The sequence below is a fragment of the Cydia splendana genome, chromosome 5 (genome assembly GCF_910591565.1).
Source record: "Cydia splendana chromosome 5, ilCydSple1.2, whole genome shotgun sequence".
In the NCBI taxonomy this organism is placed as follows: domain Eukaryota; kingdom Metazoa; phylum Arthropoda; class Insecta; order Lepidoptera; family Tortricidae; genus Cydia; species Cydia splendana.
Genome location: NC_085964.1, coordinates 1,479,168 through 1,503,505, shown reverse-complemented (window position 1 = coordinate 1,503,505; position 24,338 = coordinate 1,479,168). Strand labels below are relative to the sequence as shown.

Sequence of the window (24,338 nt, the reverse complement as noted above, 5' to 3'; positions counted from 1 at the left end):
TTCAATGATTATGTCAAACAAAGGGATCCGTGAAATTTTACATTAATAATTTAGGTTTACCCTAACATAATTATAAAATATGATTAAAATATCATACTGATGTCAGTGTACTTTCGAATTGTCCTATAGGTACCATTCAATTGCACATTACGAGCATTAAGTACCTATTTAAGTAGTAGTAAATATTTCAAACTTAAAAGTGTTAAAAGTCCCTCGTCACATGTTTGTATTCCAAGCTCTTGGTCCCACAATATCGGCCGAACTACAGAATAAATTCACCCGCCCCACATGCAAACGATTATTATTGCGTATTAGCCTTCGTCCTGATACCGAATTGATTCCGGGCCCTGTCGCCGCTGGAGCGGAAATTGGGGCCGGTGCGGTTTGCGGTTCGGGTTTTTCAAGCTGTACTTTTTATTGTGTTTTGTAAAGCAACGGGGGCTGCCTGAGCGGCGTTGTAAGTTTACAAATAATAATTATGTTTCACGGTCTAATTCAAACACTACTTATAAAATGTCATGCGACACGATACCGATACACTTGATTAATCAAAAAACAATATACATGAGTAAATATAATACAATGACACTTTTTTTATGATACCTATGGGAGCCCAACGAAGAGACATTTAACATCGCCCATGCTCACCAGCAACACCAGAAGGGTTGCAACTAAAACACTTAAGAATAAAAAACCGGACAAGTGCGAGTCGGACTCGCCCACCGAGGGTTCCGTACTTTTTAGTATTTGTTGTTATAGCGGCAACAGAAATACATCATCTGTGAAAATTTCAACTGTCTAGCTATCACGGTTCGTGAGATACATCCTGGTGACAGACGGACGGACGGACGGACGGACAGCGGACTCTTAGTAATAGGGTCCCTTTATACCCTTTGGGTACGGAACCCTAAAAAGGAATTACTTTTAACAATGGAGGAGCAGGCTTCATAGCGTAGCGTTGATACTCAAACTACAACCATAAATATACAACCCTTTTGTCATAAAAATTCTGTAAGTTTTAACCATTTAAATGAACTTTAAAGCGAGTGTTTCAATCTTTTGACACACGGTGAATGCAGAGAGATAAAACATAATCTTGGAATTTTTTTTCACATGTTAGGAAGAATTCAAAAAGACGTAAGCTCTCCCGGGAAAAGCATTACAGCTGAGCCTGAAATTACTTGACAGAAATACTTAATATAAAGCATAATATGCACAAATATTATATACTTTCATGAAGCGACGTGTATCTCACGAGCATGATAATAAATTAATTAACAGGCCTATTCAGATTTCGAGATAATCACAAGATCTGGAGACGATTTAGAGATCAACTAGATCTACATTAGATATCGACTAGATGTGACTTGGATATCTAAGTCATAACTTGTCGAAATCGTTCAAGAGGACCTCCAGAATCGCGGAAACGTCAAATTTGACATATCTATCTTACAAATATCTTTAAATTATCCGCATCGTAACTTGTTGAAGTCTAGTAGAAATCTAATTCATTTTCCGAATCGAGCCGTAATTCAACAATAGCGATATAAGATATTCAAATCTAATAAGCAGCCTTACAATGATACCCAACATTCTGATTTTACACAGACATATTGAAGATAAAAGATATTTAGCTGTACTTACAGATAATTTTCCAGGAGGACGATTCTGAATTAACAATATGTTACGGTTATCTATCTATATGGTGCGGTACTAGCGAAACGCACCAAATATATTTGTCACTCAGGAATAAAATCGCTTTCAAAAGTATCTGCCATACTCTAATTATTCTACATATATACCTAACTAGCAACCCGCTCCGGGTTTGCACAGGATAACAAATTATACACAAACCTTCCTCAAGAATCTGTCTATCGATAGGTGAAAACCGCATGAAAATCCATTCAGCAGTTTTTGAGTTTATCGCGAACATACAAACACACAAACAGACAGACGCGGCGGGGGACTTTGTTTTATAAGGTGTAGTGATATGTTTTGTTAAGACAATAGATACATTTTATGCATAATCTGATCCGCTACTTTTAATGGTGACTGCACTGTGAGTCGTGTCAATTATAATATCAAAACCATAACAGTTTCGTAAGTCAAAATCAGCCTCTAGTCATTCAATACGAATGAATGAGGCAACACGAGCTTCGACAATCTCATTTGGATTTGTGAAATATCCAATAGCAGCGATGTGAGAGTGTGCAAATACAATTACCTTATTAACTCTCTTGTTAGAATTACTAGAGAGCTGTATTTAGTCCTGTTTGACTATTTATTATGACAATAGAATATTCCTCTTTATTTAGAAACTATGTTTATTAGAAGATATATGAAGAAGATAAATGTATAAAGCATTACGTTACATCACGGCCCAAGGGGACAACAAAACGTTATCTTCGTGACCGCTTTATTAGACCTTTTTTCTAGCAAGTAGGTAACTAGGTGTACATATTTAGCTTTTACATATAACTTTTGCGGGACAGCGGCTGGGTGAGTAAAGCTACCTTTGACGGACAAGCTTACAATTAGACTAATTTATTCCATAAGAATTAATGTTTATAAACAGCGATAAAAAAACGTATCGCTGCATTCTTAATCTACGCCGATACATGGCGTACTCGAAGAGAGGCCTATGCTCAGCAGTGGGTGATAAAAGTCTGATATGATGATGATGATGATAGATATATTTTCTTAACTAGATCAGCGCGTGCTCTAACTTCAGTGAAGCTATCGTCACGCGCTGATAATATTCTACTGACCGGCATAATTAATTCTATTTATTTTATAAAATAAGAATTTATAGACCTTTTTACATATGCTAATGTGTGTAGCATGCTAATTATGTAGGGTATAATTCATATGACATACCGAAACTTATCGCTACAAACGTATAAACTGTATAATGATTGGCATCGGCATTCAAAATTATATTGCCCATAATGTTTCCTATCCAAAAACCGCACCAACCAAATTGAACCACATTCCACATTATCTCGCCAAAAATACATACTCAATATTGACATGAGCATAAAGTCATCCCTTCGAAACAATGTGATGGGTCCCATCATTTGAGGGGCTTAAATGTGTCATGAATATTTTAGGAGGCGTTGGCTAGCATTCGGTGCCGATACGAATTTATGATCACTAGAGATGTGCTTTGAAGTATTTTTGGTATACTCCGGGGGTTTAGGGAATATTAAGGCTACAGATAAGACAACTATTATCGTGTGAAGTAAGATGAAATATAATAAATGCGTATCGGTTGCATAGTTTTTGGAGTAGTACCATGCCAAATTTGCTTTAAAATTTCCGTCGACGTTTCGAGGACGGCATTGTACCCCGTGGTCTCGAAGAAAGACTGGCTAAATTTGACACCAACGTCTTCTAGCTGGGTGAGCTTTTCAAACTACCCGCATTTGGTATTGTTTATCAACTTGAACGTTTAGCACACGAGAGCCTCACTAAACTAGTTTTTGTGTGATACGTTGGACGTAATTTTAAAGCTTAAATAAACGCAATTAGGTCCCGTTAAAGTAAATAAAAAAGAGTGAGAATATTGAAAGTTTATATCAGTATTTTATAATGCGTTACGAATCAACTTAACCTTTACGATATTATATAATTATAGTATTTTAAAGTAGATTTTTTTACGATAATAACTTTATTGTAAATGGAATAAAAAGTTACCGATGCATTGATCATAAATGGTGTAAGGTTTTTTGCCGAAAGCAAGCTTGCTTTAATTAAAATATTAATTTATTGTTGTACTAAGATGGCCATACACCTAGTTAAAATAGAATCGAGAAAAAAAACCGGGCAAGTGCGAGTCGGACTCGCGCACGAAGGGTTCCGTACCATAATGCAAAAAAAAAACAAAAAAAAAGCAAAAAAAAAAAACGGTCACCCATCCAAATACTGACCACTCCCGACGTTGCTTAACTTTGGTCAAAAATCACGTTTGTTGTATGGGAGCCCCATTTAAATCTTTATTTTATTCTGTTTTTAGTATTTGTTGTTATAGCGGCAACAGAAATACATCATCTGTGAAAATTTCAACTGTCTAGCTATCACGGTTCGTGAGATACAGCCTGGTGACAGACGGACGGACGGACGGACGGACGGACGGACGGACGGACAGCGAAGTCTTAGTAATAGGGTCCCGTTTTACCCTTTGGGTACGGAACCCTAAAAAGCAATACAAGTTACTTACTAACACATACAGTGAACCAATTTTCATAATACTGTCCCAACGAAAATAATATGATATTCCTTATATATTTCAATGTGACGAGATCAAAGCGACCCAGAATTTGCGTCGCACCGCACTATGCGGAAGACTTATAGGAGTTATCGGTAATGGATTCATGAGAGATGGCTTGCAAATTTTAGACGAATATAGCCTAACCACGGGAAAACAAGACTACCGATTGTGTCTTTCACATCACTATCACTACACCTTATAAAACAAAGTCCCCCGCCGCGTCTGTCTGTTTGTGTCTTTGTTTGTATGTTCGCGATAAATTCAAAAACTACTGAACGGATTTGCATGCTGTTTTCACATATCGATAGAGTGATTTTTGAGGAACATTTATGTGTATAATTTGTCAACCCGCGCGAAGCCGGGGCGGGTCGCTAGTAATTTATAAGTTTTTTCATCGAAAACAAATTGGATATGGAAATAGTGCATGAATAAAAAGAAATTAAATCATTTTCCTCGCGGATTTTTGCCCCGGCTCATGGTAGCCACGATGTCCGCTTAGCAACTAATCCCAGAATTTGGCGCGGATACTAGTTTTTTATGAAAGCGACTGCCAGTGACCTAACAATCCAGAGGGGAAACTAGACCTTATTGGAATTTGTCCGGTTTTGTCACGTTTTCCCTCACCGAAAAGCGGTTGGTAAATATCAAATGACAATAGTTACCTATCGTACATATGTTCCAAAAAAACTCATTGGTATAAACTGGGATTGAACCCGCGATCTCCGGATTGAAAATCGCACGTTATCACAGGCTACCATCACTTTGTGCAAATAAAATAAATTAAATACTTAAAAAAACGTTTTATTTCCGGCGATATGAGAACAAAAGTAAATACGAGAACTCAGACTAAATAATACACACATGTACAATAGTTCCATAGATTACTCTCGGCAGACGTACGTATATTAGTCACTCGTATGCGAGGTATTCAGGAGCGATCGGGTAGTTTATTAAGCAGACGCTATTGTGTTCGCCACGCTCCCGTATCAACCAGTTCAATTTAATTGAAAATTCCCATCTTTGCAGCAAATGCGTAACGTAAATTTGCTGCTCCAAATCCAGAATAAGGAATAGTCAGCGACGGATTATATATAAACGAAGCTCTATATATTTTTGACTTCGGAAATCGGTCCACATGACCGACACATATCACTGATTATCCGTTATCCATAAATGTACCCCGCAAACAGCTTCGAATATTGTACTCGTACATTCTAATCCTGTGGACCCAAAGCTCCATAGAGCCGTTACACACTGTCGACAGGTCACCGCGGCAATTCAGCCAACGGCGACTATGACTTTCTAATAGCGTTTATGCACATACTGCCGTATTCGAACTTCAAGATATTCACAAGAGACGACACGTACTAGATCCATTCTAGATACGTTATAGTTTAGATTTCAACTAGTTCTCTTTTGCAGCGCAATTCGGGCAACCAATGTCACTTTTAAGATAGATCGTGTTAGATATTTATTAGATGTGAATTAGATCTCTAAGTAATATCTTGTGGAAATCGTTCAATAGTATCTCCAAAATCGCGGAAATGTCAAATTTGACAGGTTAGATCTTAAACATATCGTTATCGTATCTTCGCGATGTCTAAAAGATATCTAATAGATGTCTATTACAAAATCCGAATCGGGCCCTTAGTCGCCGGTCGCCCGGACGACTCGCTGCGTACTGGCGACGCACAAGCGACTGCTGGTCACTGGCGACCACTAGGACACGGGTTCAAATGGAAGCGTTCACACTGCGAGCAACTGTCGAGACGACGAATTTATATCCGTCTCTTTCTCGAACGTAATTGTTGTGAAGAACACAACATGTTTTAGTGATGCTTGCGCTCGGCTAGGTCTCCAGGCCTTAGTTGCCTATGTTGGTCGCCGTCAGACCGAGTCGCCGGCGACTAGTCGACAGTGCGTTACGGCTCTTATGGAGTCCGATTACTCTATAGTATGTTACTCGGGAATTCGAAGGAAAGGACCGAGGACAGGTAAAGTACTTAATGCTATATTATTGACCAGCGTTTAAGGGTGCTGCCCCTGTTAGTGCAGGATGCATTTATTACTTAATTAAGTCCAGTGGATTAGGTTCAATACGTTATTGATCACGTTTAATTAATATTGATATTAATAGCGGTTCAAATGAAAATGAGTACGTGGTTAGAAAATGTAACATTAATAGTTATTTGTTTTACAAGGGGGCAAAGTTGTTGTTTAACCGCTCGTGCTAATATTGATACCCGAGCAAGCGAAAGATTCCAAAATTGAACCACGAGCGTAGCGAGTGGTTTGAAAAATGGAATCTTGAGCGTTGCGAGGGTTTCAAAGCACGAGGGTTAAACAAAATTTGCCCCCGAGTGAAACACAAAATTTTTCACCACACCAACCCGAAGCAAATATTAAATGTAAAATATCAAACAAAATCAAACCAAATCAAATTTAAATGAATGTTATTAAATATCTATCATCCAAAATCATCATTTAAAAGTCAATTCTTCCAGCAAACATAAGAAAACAACTCAAAATTTGCATTTGATTACTTTGCCTCACATGTGAATAAAATGCAACTTTGCTATCAGTTTTTGAAGTGCAAAGTAAGCCTTTCCGAGCTGGTGTGGTGAAAAGAATTTTGTGATTCAACTCACAAAAATTCTTTAATGTTACATTTTCTAACCACGTACTTTTATTCCAAGAACGTAAAATTTTATATTTAATAAACCCACGGTCACCGTGTTTTGTTGCTTTTTAATATATTTATTTAGACAAGTATCATAAATTCTATAATGCGTTAAAATCGCAAATTACGGCCAGGATAAAGATAAACAATTTAGTTAGAATTGTGAAAATGTTACTATTGCATTATAATGAAGTCGGGATCGATTTAATAATGACATTCAAAATTCTAACATCACTGAAAAACAAAGGATTTGATTAGACCTCATTTCTAGTATCAGTCGAGAACTCGAAATGACATTTTATTGAGTGAGTGGTCAAATCCCGCAATGGCGGTCGTAACATGCGGTTCCAGAGAGCTTATACTCGTCATACGTGTGTACATATTATAGCCGTGTATGTACGAGTAACTGTACATAGTTTTAGGCATTAACACTCGTGTGATGTTTCTTCGATGAAACTTGCTTTCAGATCGTTTAAAAAATCCACACTTGTATTATTATGTATTTCAAGCAGTCACATTAACTAGTCTTGCCATAGGTTAAGTACATATCTAGTTTAAATAGGATTGAAAATCAATGTAACTTTTTTTGAGTAGGTAAAATGGAATTTTTAGTACCTATTACCGTACAGCACTACATGCAATTTTACTTAAATAAATTCCACCCGAGCTGCCTTCGTCTTCAATCTGATTTTCACAAAAGTAATATACGAGTTTTATTGACAACAACGTTCTTCACTTAGCTTCTCACCTTCAGATAAATGGAAATAAGGTGCTTTGGGGCAAATTCGAAAGGGGTATTTTGAAAACAGCTAGTAAAACCAGAATCACTGCATACTTTTTCAACACTTACGCTAGGTACTTCGCGCCTACCAAGGCATCTTGCTTACTGTTGGTAATAGTAGAAAGTGAGACACTTCTTACTTGCAGTAGGCTTAGAACGCACTGTGATTAATTTCTTGCGGTTCCAGAACCGCAGAAAGTGTAATGTATGGCATGCTTCATAAGCGCATGCAGTTGCGAGACTGAAACCAGAAATTAACCGCAGTGCGTTCTTAGCCTTACAATAGTGATATAACTGATAGAACCCTAAAAGTGAGAAATACCAAACCCCGAGAAATACCAAGCGGGCCGCTGTTTAATCTAGCAAATCTATTATTAATGTATTAATAAATAAAATGTATTAATGTATTAATATAAATAAATGTATTAATGTACAAAATTACTTTTTCGCCGTCTCTCTGGGCATACTCATTTAAAATTAGAAAAAGTAATTTATCGCATTGTAATTCCCGTGTAGATACGTCATTTTACTTTAGAGTCTGGGGACCAGGCTCCTAGTAGATTGAATGTCAGATCCAGGATAGACTTGTATCTTACCTGGATGTCACGGAAGATTGCCTAAGGTTAGTACTTAAGTGGTTTTATGATCTTTTCTTTTAATTTATTTTGCTCTTTGGCCCGTTGGAAGCCCGACTTTTTATGATATAGGTAGAAGGCAAACGAACAAATGAATCAAAAATAAGCATTACAGCTGCCCGTAGTCACCTACAACACCGGAGGGTTTGTAAGTGTTGATCCAGCATTTAAAGTAGTTCTTTACTTGAAGGTTTTAAAGTCGTGTTGAAACCGAAATACCGCGGACGATTTTTACAAACTAGGCCCAGGAATGAGCCCGAATATCGTGAAAAAGTTTTTTATTAATGACATTACGTATGTTACGCATAAACCTATCTAATGACCTAACTTGTCATCTCTGTTGGTCTTTGAACCAGGCTCCATACAAAGTTGCCCACTTTCTTTATAAGTAATTTTATACTTATTTTAAACACGCTTTAATTATTTTATTAAGTACTTATCGAAAAAAGGAAAATTGTAAAACTTATCGCCTAACAAAGTGAGTTTGGCATGAAACCCTCTTTAAGTCCAAGCTCCCCGAAAGATTCACACGTCAAATTACCATATAAAGAAACCCAGACAGTTCTCTCCCAGCTACAGAACATAACACTTAATGTAATCGATCGAATTATTCTTTGTATTGTTTACAAGTTCTTTCAACTTTTTTATATCATTCTATTTTGATTTAAGTGGCTTTGGAAGTGTAGGTATGCAGTTAATACATTCATTGCCACTAAGTGCTACGGGTTACGTTCGTAGCGCGTAACCACTTTTTCGCCGTATGGAGCGCGTAGTCGCTACGAACAGTGTACCTGACTGTCGGGTTCTTGGCCCTGAATGTGTTAATTAAGGTCAGTACGGGTAAGTGTGGCATAAGGTTAAGTGTGACTGGCCTTCAGATTGGGGCTTGTTTAGTAAGTAAGTAAATATTCTTTATTGCTCCAACAACAATACATTTTGTATGTATAATCACAGTGAAAATTTAGAAGAAAATGATAATAGTTTGTATACAATGTATACCTACCTGCACACTGATTAGTGTTTTTCCGAGTTCATACATTTCCTGCTTGCGTTTAATGGTGAATATATGAACTCGCAAAAAACACTATTCAATGTGTAAACAGGGATAAGTGTGGCACACTTACCCGTATGCCACACTTATCACTGTTGAACATACATTACCTTACCCACTCTAACTATAAATGCACTTATCGGGAGCATTGCTCGCAGGTCTCCTATTTGCCTAATCCACGTTGTTCAGTGCACATGCACCGAACACGTGACAGGCGCCCGCGACCCAGTTTAGTTTGGCGATGCGGCCGGCTGTACAAATCAGTGTACTTTTCGGATTCTTAGCGACCGGGTGCATTCAAAACAAATAACTATTTTATTAACATTTATTTAACATTAACATTTTAGAATTAACTTATGTAACATTGTCAAAAATCAAAATCAAAAAAAAATCAAAATATTTTTTATTGTTAAACAGTACAATTTTTACATAAAAGAAATGTCTGGCGGAACCCAAACTAGGCTGAGCCTGTATCATGGGCCCCTGGAGTGCAAAATAAGTTTGACAATAAGATTATTATGCTAGATATACTTACACTTAACAAAGAGCATTAACTATACAATTTATAAAGTAATAGTAATAGGTTAAAAAAATAAACCCGCATGCAACTTGTATGAGCGTGTGCATGTGTGTGTGTGTGTGTGTGTGTGTGTGTGTGTGTGAGTGTGTGTGTGTATGTACATGTATGAGAGAGTTAGTACCGGCGGATCAACTGGCGAGAAGAAGAGACTCTGCATCCTCATAAGTTAAAGACACGAGCCACTTTTTTACAATTGTTTTTAATTTCCATAATGTACAGTTTTGGAATTCAAAAACTTTACATATATTATTATAAATACGTAAATGTATATAGTCGGGTGAACGCTTACCAAGGGCTGATTTGTAATTTGGTAGAGGGACTCTGAATTTTCTTTTAACAAGAAGTTGAGGATAATTTTGTAAGTTTGTTACTACGGAATGAGCTCGAGATACTGCTTTAAATATAAATAACCGTCTTACGCTTAGAAGATTTGTCTCGCGATATAGGGCGTCAGTTGGGTAAAGAATAGGTTTTCTGAGCATCACCTTGATAACTGCACGCTGCGCTCTCTCCAGCAGTAAAAGAGTACTTTTTGTCGCGCTTCCCCAAACGATCAAACCATATTGAAGAATTGATTGGCAGAGCGCAAAGTATACAATGCGAAGAACATGCTCAGAGGAGCAGCGGCGAAGTTTTTTCATTATATAGATGCATTTTCTTACTCTACCACATAGTGTAGAAATGTGTTGTTTAAATGTTAGTTTATCGTCAATTGTCAGACCCAAGTATTTGACACTTGCAGCTCTTGTTATAGTATTACACGTACAAGCACCATTGACAGGGTTGCGACAATTATTCTCGTGTAAAGCTAGATTTCTGTCAGAGGGAGCAGTAGAGGCAGATGTTTTAGAAAACGCAAGGAAATTGGATTTCGTTACATTGAGCGTCAGTAGGTTGTTATCGAGCCACTCCCTAATGTCTTTTAAACCACACTCTGCGAGCGCAAAAACATTCTCCCATGTTTTACCATGAAAAAGCACTACAGTATCGTCAGCGTAACAAATTATATCTGCTTTATCTAACTTAAGTTCAAGGATGTCGTTAATGTAAATAAGAAAAAGCGTAGGGCCAAGAATGCTGCCTTGCGGCACTCCAAAGGAGATTGGTAGTTGGTCGCTCCAGTGCTCTCCAATTTTAACAACTTGGTGTCTATCCGTCAGGTAACTGCGTAACCAATCAAGAGATATCCCTCTTACGCCCGAAGCCTCAAGCTTTTTAAGTATGATATCGATCGAAACCGTATCAAAGGCTTTGCATAAATCAAGGAATACCCCAAGACATTTGTTTCCCTCGTCCAATGAGCTGGCTATTTTATTTGACAGTTGAATGGCTGCGGACTCGGTTGACATACCCCTTCGAAAGCCAAACTGATTATCTGAGAGAATTTTGTTTTTGTCCAGAAAATTAGTGAGACGAGAATTGACAATTTTTTCCAAGATTTTAGAAAAAACACTGAGTAATGATATAGGACGATAATTATTGGGGTCACTTTTAGATCCACTTTTGTAAATGGGAGATACCTGAGCCAATTTCCAACTATCTGGGAAGCATCCAGAGATCAAACTCAGATTACAAATATAGGTTAGTGGTTCAACGATAGCGTTTTTGATTTCTTTAATAAAAAGTGGCGTAACAGAGTCTGGTCCCGGAGCGCTATCCGATTTAAGATTTGATATGATTGTATCAACTTCGTAAACGTCCGTTGGGCTGAAGAATAAGGAGTCAGCGGATGAATGACACAATTTTACTTTGGAGGTTAAAGAAGATTGAGTTTCCGAGAGTTTGTTAAGGATTTCCACAGCCAACTTTTGTCCCACCGTCACGAAATGCTGGTTACAGACATTAAGGGACTCTTTCGGCGAAAAAGACAATGTTGTGAGTTGATTAGCAAAATCCTTACAATTCTGGGTGTGACATATATTTTTTATTGATTTCCATAATTTCTTTGGATTGTCTCTGGCCTCCGTTAATAGTTGACTATGGTAATCGTTTTTGATTTTATACAGGAGATTGTCAAAAAAGTTTCTATAACGCTTATAAGTAATCTGAAGACTCACATCATTTGGCGCAGCTCGAGCTTTACTGTGCAGATTATCCCTATGTTTCATACACCTGATTAAGCCAGGAGTTATCCAAGGCTTCAGATTAAATTTTGAGCGGCTTGTTTTCACCCGACTGGTGTTATTAATTAGTGATTTAGCAATGACTTGGTCGAAGTACGCAACCGCCTCGTTTACTTTTTTAGAGTTCATAACCTTGGACCAATCTGCTGATTGTAATTCTAACGCTGCCGCTGCAAAATCAGTTTTTGTCCTCCAGCGTGAGCGTTGGGTGGTTGTTTTGTCAGGGGCCGCAATTGCGGCCATAGCGATATCGTGGTCTGTGATAGGACATTGACAAACCGCACCAAGTGAACGACATTTAGATTTAACAAAGATGTGGTCTAAACATGAGTTACTTCTTGTTGGGATAGTAATTGCTGGTAGAAATTCATGCATAGCCATTAGTTGGAGATAATCAGCGGACTGGTTATTTAAAGAATCCATTACGTCGATATTTATGTCGCCAATCAATAACATATTACTAAACCCCGTGGCATCGCTAAGTACCACGTCTAGAGAACAAACGAATTTTTCTATGTTGCGAAATGACGGGGAGCGGTAAATACCAAAAATTTTAAATTGGTCAGAGATAGAGACCGAAAGGCAATTTGCATCATCGACACTTGGTTCCGAGACAACAGCATTAAGAGATTCTTTCACATATATTACTACACCTCCGCTTTTATTGATATACCTGGTCGTGTGGTAGGCGTTGTAACCTGGAAGGCGGTTGATCACTGAACTCGCATTTAGCCAACATTCGGTAAGTATGATAACCTCAAAAACGGTGTTTATTCGTTTTAGTGCTACCTCGAATGCATCAAAGTTTCGTTGAAGACTTCTGATGTTAAGGGTCATAAATTTGACAGAGCCAACATTTGTAAAATATGGCTTAATTTGCTCCAAAGATTCAAGCTTTTGACAGTTTATGGCAACAACTAGATCTATATCAGCGCTTATTTCACGTGTTGCTATAACTGTTTAAATATATAAGTAAGTATATAATTTCAAGACAAGGCCATAATGATGGTGTTTCGGAGATATGGTTCATCTTTGGAGTCGGTACATTTTCTGCGTTAAAGCGTATAATTGTAGTAGAAGGGTGTAAGGATGTGTGTGAGTATGCAAAGGTGAGTGTGCAGTGTTTGCAAGCGGTTGCTGCGTAAACAATTATACATAGTAACATTAAGTTATAACTAATTTTAAAATTAAATGATACTAAAAATAACACATAATAAGACCGGCAACAAAGGCTATCAGCTATCGATACGAAATGTCCCATTTGCCGAGGTATCACTCGCCGCAGGAATATCGCCAGGTACAGGGTCGCTGCCTGGAACCACAGAATCTGGTGGTATGTTGATGGGGTGTGAATCATGATCCTTCTCCCGGATTTTATCAAGATCTGCAGGTCCTCGTATTTCAATGGCGGGGCCGCCCTCTCTCTTACGCATAAAGATGCGTCCGTTAGAGGTCCAGCAGTATTTGTAACCCTGTGTTGTTTTTTGTTGTCTAGCTTGGCGAAATAAATGCCTATTCTCTTTCGTAAGCCTCTCATTAAAGTAGAGTTTATTATTACGGCCCTCTACCTCTAAGTCAGCAGAAGTAATATTACGCCTAGACTTGGTCGCTTTAAGAAACTCTTGGCGTTTCATGTGCCGCACAAAGCGGAGGACAACCGGCCGTGGTAGTGCAGACTCCAAGTTCTGGGTACCAGCGCCTCTGCGGGGGCCGACGCGCGATATGTCGTCCACGTCCGACTCCGCCAGCTCCATTCCGATTTTAGAGGCCGCCACTTTTACGATATGAAATAAATGTAGAACAATAAACATTTTTACTGAGACTCTCCGGACTTTCAACAACCACCGCAAGCTACCATCCTCAACACACGTGGTTATTGAAATATAATACGTAACACAAGTCATAACTCCAGCTATTAATTAGGCCGGTGAGCGTCAACTCAAAATAAATAAGAGTAAATCACATTTTGCTCTGAAAGCGGTTTTAATCAGCCTCGGTCTCGGGTCAGTCCTAGGCGGCGCGTAGTTATTCTGATTTAAAAATATAATACCCATATTAAACTAACTGTATTCCTATTCCTTATAGGCTTATAAGTGCGAGTGGCACACGATGACTTTAATGTAAATAAAAAATAAGTTCAAAAACTAAAACCCGACTACTGCAAATCGCGCTCTAAAAAGTATGAAACAAGATAAAATTCTTATCTGAAATTATCATACAGGAAAATTATAAGAGTTATCATTTTTTTATATATTTACAGAGATTCAGAGGATAGCCGTGGTCGTATGCCAGTTTACCTTAAAATTTATAATCGTGGCATACGTCCACGGCGATCCTTTAAATATCTCTGTAAATATATAAAAAAATGATAACTCTTATAATTTTCCTGTATGATAATTTCAGATAAGAATTCATACTTTTTAGAACATACTTTTTAGACATTTTGAATGCGCTTTTCAGATAGATTACAAATGAGCGCAGTAAACTATGGGACACTCGTTGAGCAAATCAGTAAAGCAGCCACAGCCATACCCTCTTTTCTCTAAGCCACCTCAGTTCGGTTAGCATCACGATGAATGACGGAAAGGTCAAAATGCGTGTATTATGCTTTCTGTGGGTGCTTGTCAATGTCCAGTAGGTAAATAACAACTTTTGCTTGTACCGCGTTGCCATGGCTACGCCAAAATATTTTCAACGGTGAGCCCTAAGGAGCTTACACACCTATTGATGTGTATACAGACATGCCGTGCCCACATACTCCACATAGATACTTACTCAAACGATTTCCGTAGTCCACCCAGTGGAATTACTTTTTCACTCGCAGTAGCAGGAACGTCTATACCCAAATTATAATTTCAGTCAGAGCCAGTACATTTCTGAACAAGCAGACGCTTGAAACTCTTATCAGCGATAAAACTGCATAAGATTTTTTAATTAGAGAAGAGGTAATAGTAGATTGTTAACCAAGGGTTGAAAGGCATCCATTTCTGTCGAGGTAGTTTGGCGCTCGAACGCAGTGAGAGCGCCAATAGTCCGAGACGGAAATGGTGCCTTTCACCCGAGTTAAACACTCTACTTTTCATATCGAATGCGAGGAAACCAAACAAGACAAGGCTATTTCGCAAAATCAGTAATTGAAGTACTTACCCAATAGACCTACAGCCATGATTTTTTTCCTCAGGACTTACTTGCAATCGGAGACTTTAAGTACATTGTGTGAAGATTAATACCCCTAGCGAAAATAATTTAGATTGCAATATTTACGAAAACACACATTTTTTAACAACCTGCAGTCATTTTAAAATGATTTTTTCATTATAGTATGAAAATAAGGGGGATTGCCTCTTACTTTTTAATTTTATACTTTTTCGTTCTAAAAGCCGCAACAGACTACCGGACCGCACCGCGACCTTGGTGCGCCGCACCACGTAATAACATAATAAAAGTATTTTAAATATTAAATAACAATTTAATTAATAATATAATACATTTTTATTTTGTATTTTATTTAATTTTCATGAATATAGTGCTAAATAACTTTAAAAACCAATTTAATATCGTACAAACGTTTAACTGTGGCTGTATAAGATTCTGCCTTTGCTCATTTACGCAAGTGTAAGGTTTAAAAAAATATTTTTGGTGTATTCCTTTTGGTTCCCGCCTTATGAAATCGAGTAAATAGAATTCAACGAAAGAAATCAAGAATAATTTGTTTTTAACAATTTACTTACATCATTTTTTATAAAAAAAGGATCAACGTGGGATTAGTAAAATTAAACAATTACCAATTGTTCCAGGCGAGGAAATAAAGACACTATTTTTCCATTTTGTTTCCGCCCAGTTGTTTGTGGGACGGGGACGCAGAGGAGTACACCACTTTTCTGCGCTAGAGCATAAACGTATCACTTTCTGCGCACCTTTTAGAACAAAAACGACCCACTTTCAGAGCATGAGATATGAAAAAGCATTTTCCGGCTACGACTAGTCCGATCAGTGAGATTACCGGTACGTCTAAATAAATAATCCTTAATATCCTCCATACTAAAAGCAATTACCTTATATTGTATAAAGCAGAACGTCTGCAGATGACCACAATGCTTCGATATATAGGAAAAATTGAAAAATTCACGGTCTCGGGCGAGAATTGAATTCGCGACTACGAGATACCAGTCACCCTACCAACTCAGCTATCGAGACATACCCGTTGAAAGTAAATATTTCCATCATATTGACCTTAATATATGTATGTATGTATAAACTCTTTATTGTACAAAACACAAAATAAAAATATAAAATGGAAAAAAATGGAAAGCTGACGTGACTTCGAGCAGGACCAAACAAAATGGTGTGCTCTTATGTTGGAGGCCAAGACTCATTTTGAGTCATCGCGCCAGCCAAGTACTTAAGTATGAAATTGAGGTGGTGTGTACAGCCTTGTTGATTGGCCTTCTTTGGTTTTCCGCCGGCGTGATTCCACTCGCCTTTCCAATTAAAGTTGCGGCGTGACCTGTACATTTAAATTAGCTCTGTTTGTCTCGAAATCTGCTTTAACTTACTTAGCACTTTGATAGTAAGTAGTAACAGGGAGTAACGGAAAGTTGGCTGATTCTATCTACAGTTTGAACATCTGGTAATTATAAGTTCAAACGTTCTGTCAGGTGAATTAGGTATATTTAATTCAATAGTTCGTTCGTTCAATAAAATAGGTAAGTACATTTGGTTTTAAAAGGAAAATGGACTAAGTACTTCTTCATACAAACGTAGCGAAAAAAAATGCAAACATATTTTTGGAACCTTCTAACTCGTAGGTATAGTAAGTAGTTAAGAATCAAAAAAATGTGAAGCAAAGAGGCTTAGCTCTGCTGTGATCAAATTTTGAAACGAAGGGGATTAGCTGTGATCAAATTGTGTAAAAATAAAATTTATAATGTTAATATCCAGAGAGGACAGCAGAACAGGAATAGGGATTGCGTTTATATTATTACAGACAAAAAATATATGTACATCTAGTTATAACTTCTACTTGCAAAATCTGAGATACATCAGGTTTGAAATTCCCATTTTCATCCAAGTAGTCCATTTATAAACTAACGTTTTCAGTCTAAAACGCTTAGAGCAAGGCATCAAAATTTAAGTGCCAAATGTTGTCGCAAAAAAATCTATATTGACGAGTAACGGCTGTTTCTAGCCTGAAAGAAAATGTCCTAAAATGTTCGCAAAAGCTGTGATAAAATATTGTCAGTTTTTTTATTACTCCTTTTTACGTCAGCATTTTCAAATGAAGACTATTTCAACATTTTTACTCTAGTTTGGACATAGTTTGTATTACCAGTTTTCATTTTGCAGTAAAAATTTAAAACGAGCAAACAATGAGTGTAATATTTATAAGTAGGATCCGACACATACATTATTACTAGTATCCGACGACTAGAAAAATATTACTGCATCATAATATATGTAGAGGCATATCTATTATATAAGAGTATTATTCAATAGACTAGGTACTACAGAAACTTAGACTTTTTTGCAGAAAAGAGTTATTTATGAGAACATTTATAAAACTGAAAGAATATAAAATGAGTAAATTATTTATAAATATCACAAAATATGCATAGGTATATCTAAGAGAATACTTGAGAGACTACTATGGTATCTTCCGTGTAAACACGTTATTCAGTCGTTCGGATAACCACAATTAATCCATAGGTATACAAAATACCTATACTTCAAAACACCACAAATAAATAATAAAGTCATTAGCGATAACTGAGTCGCATGGATTTTAGTTGCATTATTTTAGTTGGAATTGCGACTTTCTGTCAATTAATTAAATTTCAATTTCGCATAGGTACGCCGAAAGGTTTAAAATCCATTTGAGTAAAGTGTATAAAATTAGCGTAGATTAAGTATTTTTCAAAATAAACATAACGTCGGTCATTCATGTACAGTCAACTGTAAAAATATGGGTGCACAAATCATTTCAAAAATATGTCCCATAGCTCTTATGTCAGCGAATTAAGAACTATGGGACATATTTTTGAATAAGTAAGGCTACACCCATATTTTTAAAGTTGACTGTACCATTGAAACACGTACATGTAGGAACATAAGGCAGACACGTGACGCAACCGGCGGCCGGACGCACCGCGTCCGCCGGCGCCGGAAATAAGTCCGTTCCTTCCCGGCAGGAATATTCCTCTTATACTCAGTGAAATGGTTGCAAGCCTACTTTTTACTTGCGACCTTCTATAAAGTTGAAAGGCACTAAGCATTGAGAGGTGGACGGAAAGGCAGAGGAAGATAACTCTCTGCATTGCACAGCAAAACTGTGGAATGTACTATCGCCACTCGCTTGCGGTATTTTCGGACAGATATGACCTTCAGATCTTCAAGAAGAGAAGAAGATCTGGAGTTACAGGTGACCATAAGCGATGGTAAAATGCTTAATATATCATTAAAAAAAACCTAACTTAGAAAATACATTCTCTGTAAATAAAGTATTTAACGGTAACACTCATTTATCATGCCAGATATGAGTGTGATCATATAACCCAAAGTTATCGTGATATCCATACATTATTCGCAGAGCACATCGAAACCGATGAATGAAATGATATTATCATTAATTTAGCAAATAATCATTTCCCGCAAAAACACAACACCAATGACAATTATTCGAAAGATAACGAGAGCCACTAAAACACGCGCTGCGAATAACCCGAATTATCGTAAACTACCCCCGATACGCCAGAAACGTGACTTTTTGGCAAGCTATCAACTATCACGGATACAAACAAAAACAAACCCTATCACTAATAACAATACAAGTCAACATAATAGCAAATTATATAATCAAAGCGTACAAGCGAACTTGAACTCTGTTCCAATAGTGGTAGAAGCTAAACTGAGTAGATATCGTTTTCGATGGTCAAGCATGACTTTTGTGTTTATCGCTTATATTTACGAGCTTAAAGTGGTAGTGATTCTGTTGAAGCGTGGATCATTTGTGTCGAACATGACGCTCTAATTCGGAATTTGTATTAGTGTTTTGTAAGCTATATCTGACCCGCGAGTAATTAGAGAGGTTCCGAATGTTCCGATCCGATCTAGTGAGCCACAAAGCTGATGCTTTTCATTTGCACGGTTATTGGCCGTGGTTTTACTGCTGTGTATATACGAGTAATATCGTGCGCTATGGTCGTAAACATTGATACCTTTTGGACAACTCTACAGAGTTATATTATGAACCATTTCAATATTGTCGTAGCAGTAGTTGTAAACTCTTTATTGTACAATAACACATAATAAAAGTAAGTATAGGTAAGTAAGTAAGTAACACTTTATTGTACGGAAGAGAGGAATACAGGTACATCAGATAGAATATAAATATCAATAAAAGTAACTTCCAAATTGGAAAAGTTCGCCTTTGTGCTTACAATTGAGGGATCTCTTCTAGTTAACCTTTAAAAACAAGTAATAAAACAACAACAAAGCGACATGTACAACAAGGTACTGAAAAGACAAAGGATATGTATAGGAAAAACTTATAACACACTAATAAGGAATAGGGAAACGAGGAGTGGAAATACATAAAGCAACTACTTATACAACAGAAACAGCAAAATCAGCAGTCAGATAATAAACCACAGCCTGTAACATCCCCTTGAGCAACTGTTAAACTATGCATTTAACAGCGCCATCTATCTGATGGGTACACTACATAATTCCGAAATATTTTATGCCGAATTTTAGAATATCGAATTTTATTATTCCGATTTTTAAATGCTCGACCTATCAAAATTCCGATTGTCGTAATTACCGAACGATGAAAATCACGAAGTTTTATATTTCCGAATAGCAAAACCGATGATTTTTTAAAATTCCGAACCACATAATTCCGAATATAACAATTTCGATAGTGAGAAACTCCGAATTTAACTTTTACGATTTTTGGAATCACGAATTCCGAATTGTCATTATTCCGAAATTTTGAATTCCGATTTGACGTGATTCCTATTTTAAATATGCCAATTTTTTAAATTCCGAATGACGATATTCCGAATTTGTTGTTAATAAATAAAGCTACCTACGTTTCTGCAGGAGGTAGCAGTTCTAACCTAACCTAACCTAACCTAACCTAACCTAAACCTACTTTTCTAAAAACAGTTATATACTGTAGGGGTCGCAGTTCTAACCTAACCTACACCTACTTTTCTAGTAGCAGTTGGTTTCTGTGAAGGTCGCAGTTCTAACCTAACCTAACCCACTTTTCTAGTAGCAGTTGGTTTCTGTGAAGGTCGCAGTTCTAACCTAACCTAACCCACTTTTCTAGTAGCAGTTGGTTTCTGTGAAGGTCGCAGTTCTCACCTAACCTAACCTACTTTTCTAGCAGCAGTTTGCTTCTGTGAAGGTCGCAGTTCTAACCTAACCTAACCCAATTTTCTAGTAGAGTTAGTTTCTGTAAAGGTCGCAGTTCTAACCTAACCTAACCCACTTTTCTAGTAGCAGTAGGTTTCTGTAAAGGTCGCAGTTCTAACCTAACCTAACCCACTTTTCTAGTAGCAGTTGGTTTCTGTGAAGGTCGCAGTTCTAACATAACCTAACCTACTTTTCTAGTAGCAGTTTGCTTCTGTGAAGGTCGCAGTTCTAACCTAACCTAACCCAATTTCCTAGTAGAGTTAGTTTCTGTAAAGGTCGCAGTTCTAACCTAACCTAACCCACTTTTCTAGTAGCAGTTGGTTTCTGTAAAGGTCGCAGTTCTAACCTAACCTAACCCATTTTTCTAGTAGCAGTTGGTTTCTGTGAAGGTCGCAGTTCTAACCTAACTTAACCCACTTTTCTAGTAGCAGTTGGTTTCTGTAAAGGTCGCAGTTCTAACCTAACCCACTTTTCTAGTAGCAGTTGGCTTCTGTGAAGATCGCAGTTCTAACCTAACCTAACCCACTTTTCTAGCAACAGTTGGTTTTTGTACAGGTCGCAGTTCTAACCTAACCTAACCCACTTTTATAGTAGCAACTGACTTCTGTGAAGGTCGCAGTTCTAACCTAACCTAACCCACATTTCTAGTAGCAGTTGGCTTCTGTAAAGGTTGCAGTTCTAACCTAACCCACTTTTCTAGTAGCAGCTGGTTTCTGTAAAGGTAGGAGTTCTAGCATGTCCAAATGATTTAAATGCATTTTTTTTTGCAGATCACTTTTAAAAACGGTTGACCATTTAATTGTGTGTAACTCGGGGCGTAATAATATTGCAAACTCGAGTCTATAAATCGCTCCGGTAAGCCGTCGCGATTTAACTTACTCTCGTTTGCAATATTCAACTTACGCCCCATGTTGCACAATGTACTATTATCGAACCCTAGATGGCTCATCGACAATCGATATGCATCCAATAAAGGTACATAGTTCCATATACAGTCAATAGGTGGCACTGTAATCAATATTTGTTATATATTTAGGCTAGTGAATTTTGAATGTACTTGTCTTCGTTATTCAATATACGCGATACACACGCTTGATTGTTTCCAACTCAATTAACAAAATGTATTCAAGTGATATTTTGATGATTCTCAATTTAGCTCCAATAGATAAATTTCCTTTCATGTCAAGTGTCAGTTACAGTCGATCCGGATTAATTTGATTACTCGAGTAATATTGAACGAGTGTAAATAAAGACTTTTCAAGTTTTAAAATAGTGGGTATTTTTCAACCCCGAGCTATATTCTGCAAGAATAATTTATATAGCATACTGAATAACTTTATGTAAGGGATTGACGAAAACGTGAAAAATAAATTGGCGGTTTATTATGGTTGATGCATTTAATGAACAGTTTTTTGCTATTTCGTTGCTACTTGGAAGTAGTTCAGTATTATCTACTCAATCAGATGGCAAGGTTAATGCAAAAAGTCTAAAAGTAAAAGTCACAAGTTTAACCGTCGGTTACGAGTACATGTAACAACATGTTTTTTTTTAAACATCAATCATGGTCACCAAAATAGCATCCTAACCTAGCAGCAAAACACGCTTGCTATAGCAGCTATGAGGGGCAGCGGCCGGGAAAGCGACGCTTCGCGGCCTTTATTAGCCCCTTCATTAGACGGATGTTATTTGGATGTCGTGCGCGGCATAATTTATCACCGTGCCGCGTTAGGCCCCTGATTGAATTGTAACAATTTGGGGGCCAGATTGATTGCTGGATTTTTTTAATTTAGTTACAATTATTGCGGGACGGGTAATTTTGAAATGTAAATTTGGTTCAATTGCATTTGAATTGTATTTATCCGTTTTGTTTTTGTTTATGGCACATTACAGGAAAGTTTGATTGGAAATTTAATTGGCGAAGGGTATTTTAGCAATCGCACCTAAATAACATTGTGAAAAAATATATAGATTATTATTGTTTAATTTTATACAGAATACAGTCTAAATAAATTCTAATATGTTAATCGAAAATTTTACAATAGTGCAATTATTTTTATGTACTTAATAGTTAGGAAGGTTTTTTGCTTGCTTGGAGTGTTTTTACATACCTACTGTATTTTCGTATTATGCATTTAAAAGCAACACCACTAACTGAAACAGAAAACTTTCATTCACGCAAATCTTTTGAACTCCCCCTAGCGAACTCCTTAAAGAGTTCAGAGTTCATCCCGTTCATTAGAGAGAAACTAATCTACAAGATGGCGCTTTCATTATCCCGAAAGCATTCCGAGGACCCGACAGTCGGACGAAGGAATTTTTAAAGGCATTTCGTACGTTCCAAAGGGTGTCGGCTTGTACAAGCCGCGGGCACCAACGAACGGTGAAATTACGGTGAAAAAACACCCAAGGCAATTTGTCTTAAGTGGCTACGGTGAAATATTCGGTAACTTTTAAATGGTAAGGTTTTTTAATTAATACGGGAAGTTCTTCTGTGTTAATTATTACGTACCGAACAGGTGATGCCTCGCTGCACCCTGTATCTAGGGAGAGGGTACAGATTTCAACATCCGCAATCCTGGAATTTATACGGTAATTTTAGCATTCACATTCGCAATTAACGTTTCGAAGCTTTTCCAAATGCGGCGCATATTTAGAAAAAACAATATTCATTTAACTAGAGATTTAGAATCGATTTGAATCCAGATAGAGACAAATACACAATTCGGTGGCTAATTGAAAGAAATAGTGACGTCCTTAACAACTAGGTAAAGTAAAAGAATAAACATAAATTACATAAAACTACCACATTGAAATACATTCCTCATGCCTCTTCTAGAAAAACAGACCTGTTAGAGCAAACAATATTAATGTGTATTCAATGTCAAAGTATCAAAAGACCATGTTGTTGTTTTCTCTTGGCTAGTAGTACAAAACATTAAGAAATGAATATAAAAATATCCACATCAGTGAATCTCAAAAATTCTTCATCCACATCTGCTGCTGAGGCACAGCCCCGCCCTACAGGGGACGTGGAGTGTGAATCATGAACTTAGACAATGACTTCCTTAACGCGGATTAATTATTTTGCACGTAAATAAGAGACACTTCAAAGCGGGGGCTTTTGTTTGATACCGTTTGTAAACAATTATTAATGAAATGGCTTAAGAGCTGTAGACTGGAAATAATTGGTAACATCTGGTTTAATTTCGACAGTGTTCATGGAATTTCATTTAAGATTTTCTATGAAAGTATCAATATTTATTTTTAAAAGAAACAGCCCGAATATGTTGAACGTCGCCGTCGCAGGAAACTTGACACTGTTGTTGTTAACCTAATCAATCTAAATCTAAACTGTTATTATGACATTCTCTTTTATACAATTTATTTTTTATTCTGTTTGTATTGTATTACTAAAAAATAAACCGTTGTAACATGTACAAGTCCAGTATTTTTTATATAAGTAGGTACATTTATAAAACAATATATTTTAAACAGGTTGTGTATCTATAAGTACCACATAGCAAATGATTTTTTTTGGCGAGCTGAGTAAATACAACGACCGCAAAATGTCATTGCCGTAAAGTCTATTAAGTGGGTGATATCGGAACGTAAAAAAATTACAGGTGTCAAAACAAATTTCTTTGAAAATTTAATTGTCAAGTTCAAATCGACAACAAATGGCAGTTTTTGTACGTTTCTCCCGCTGTATAAGTTCGCTACGCCCAAAAAAAGTACTGTAAGTATTTTGTTTTGTATTTTTATGGTAGATTATAAGATAATGTATATTATATTAATGCTAG

The 24,338-nt window shown here is 37.0% G+C and overlaps 1 protein-coding gene across 1 annotated transcript in view; it reads right to left on the bottom strand.

Annotated features, from left to right (window-relative positions):
* LOC134790436 (nephrin) overlaps positions 1–24,338 on the bottom strand; it is a 639,608-nt gene that overhangs the window by 400,340 nt on the left and 214,930 nt on the right. The window lies entirely within an intron of this gene.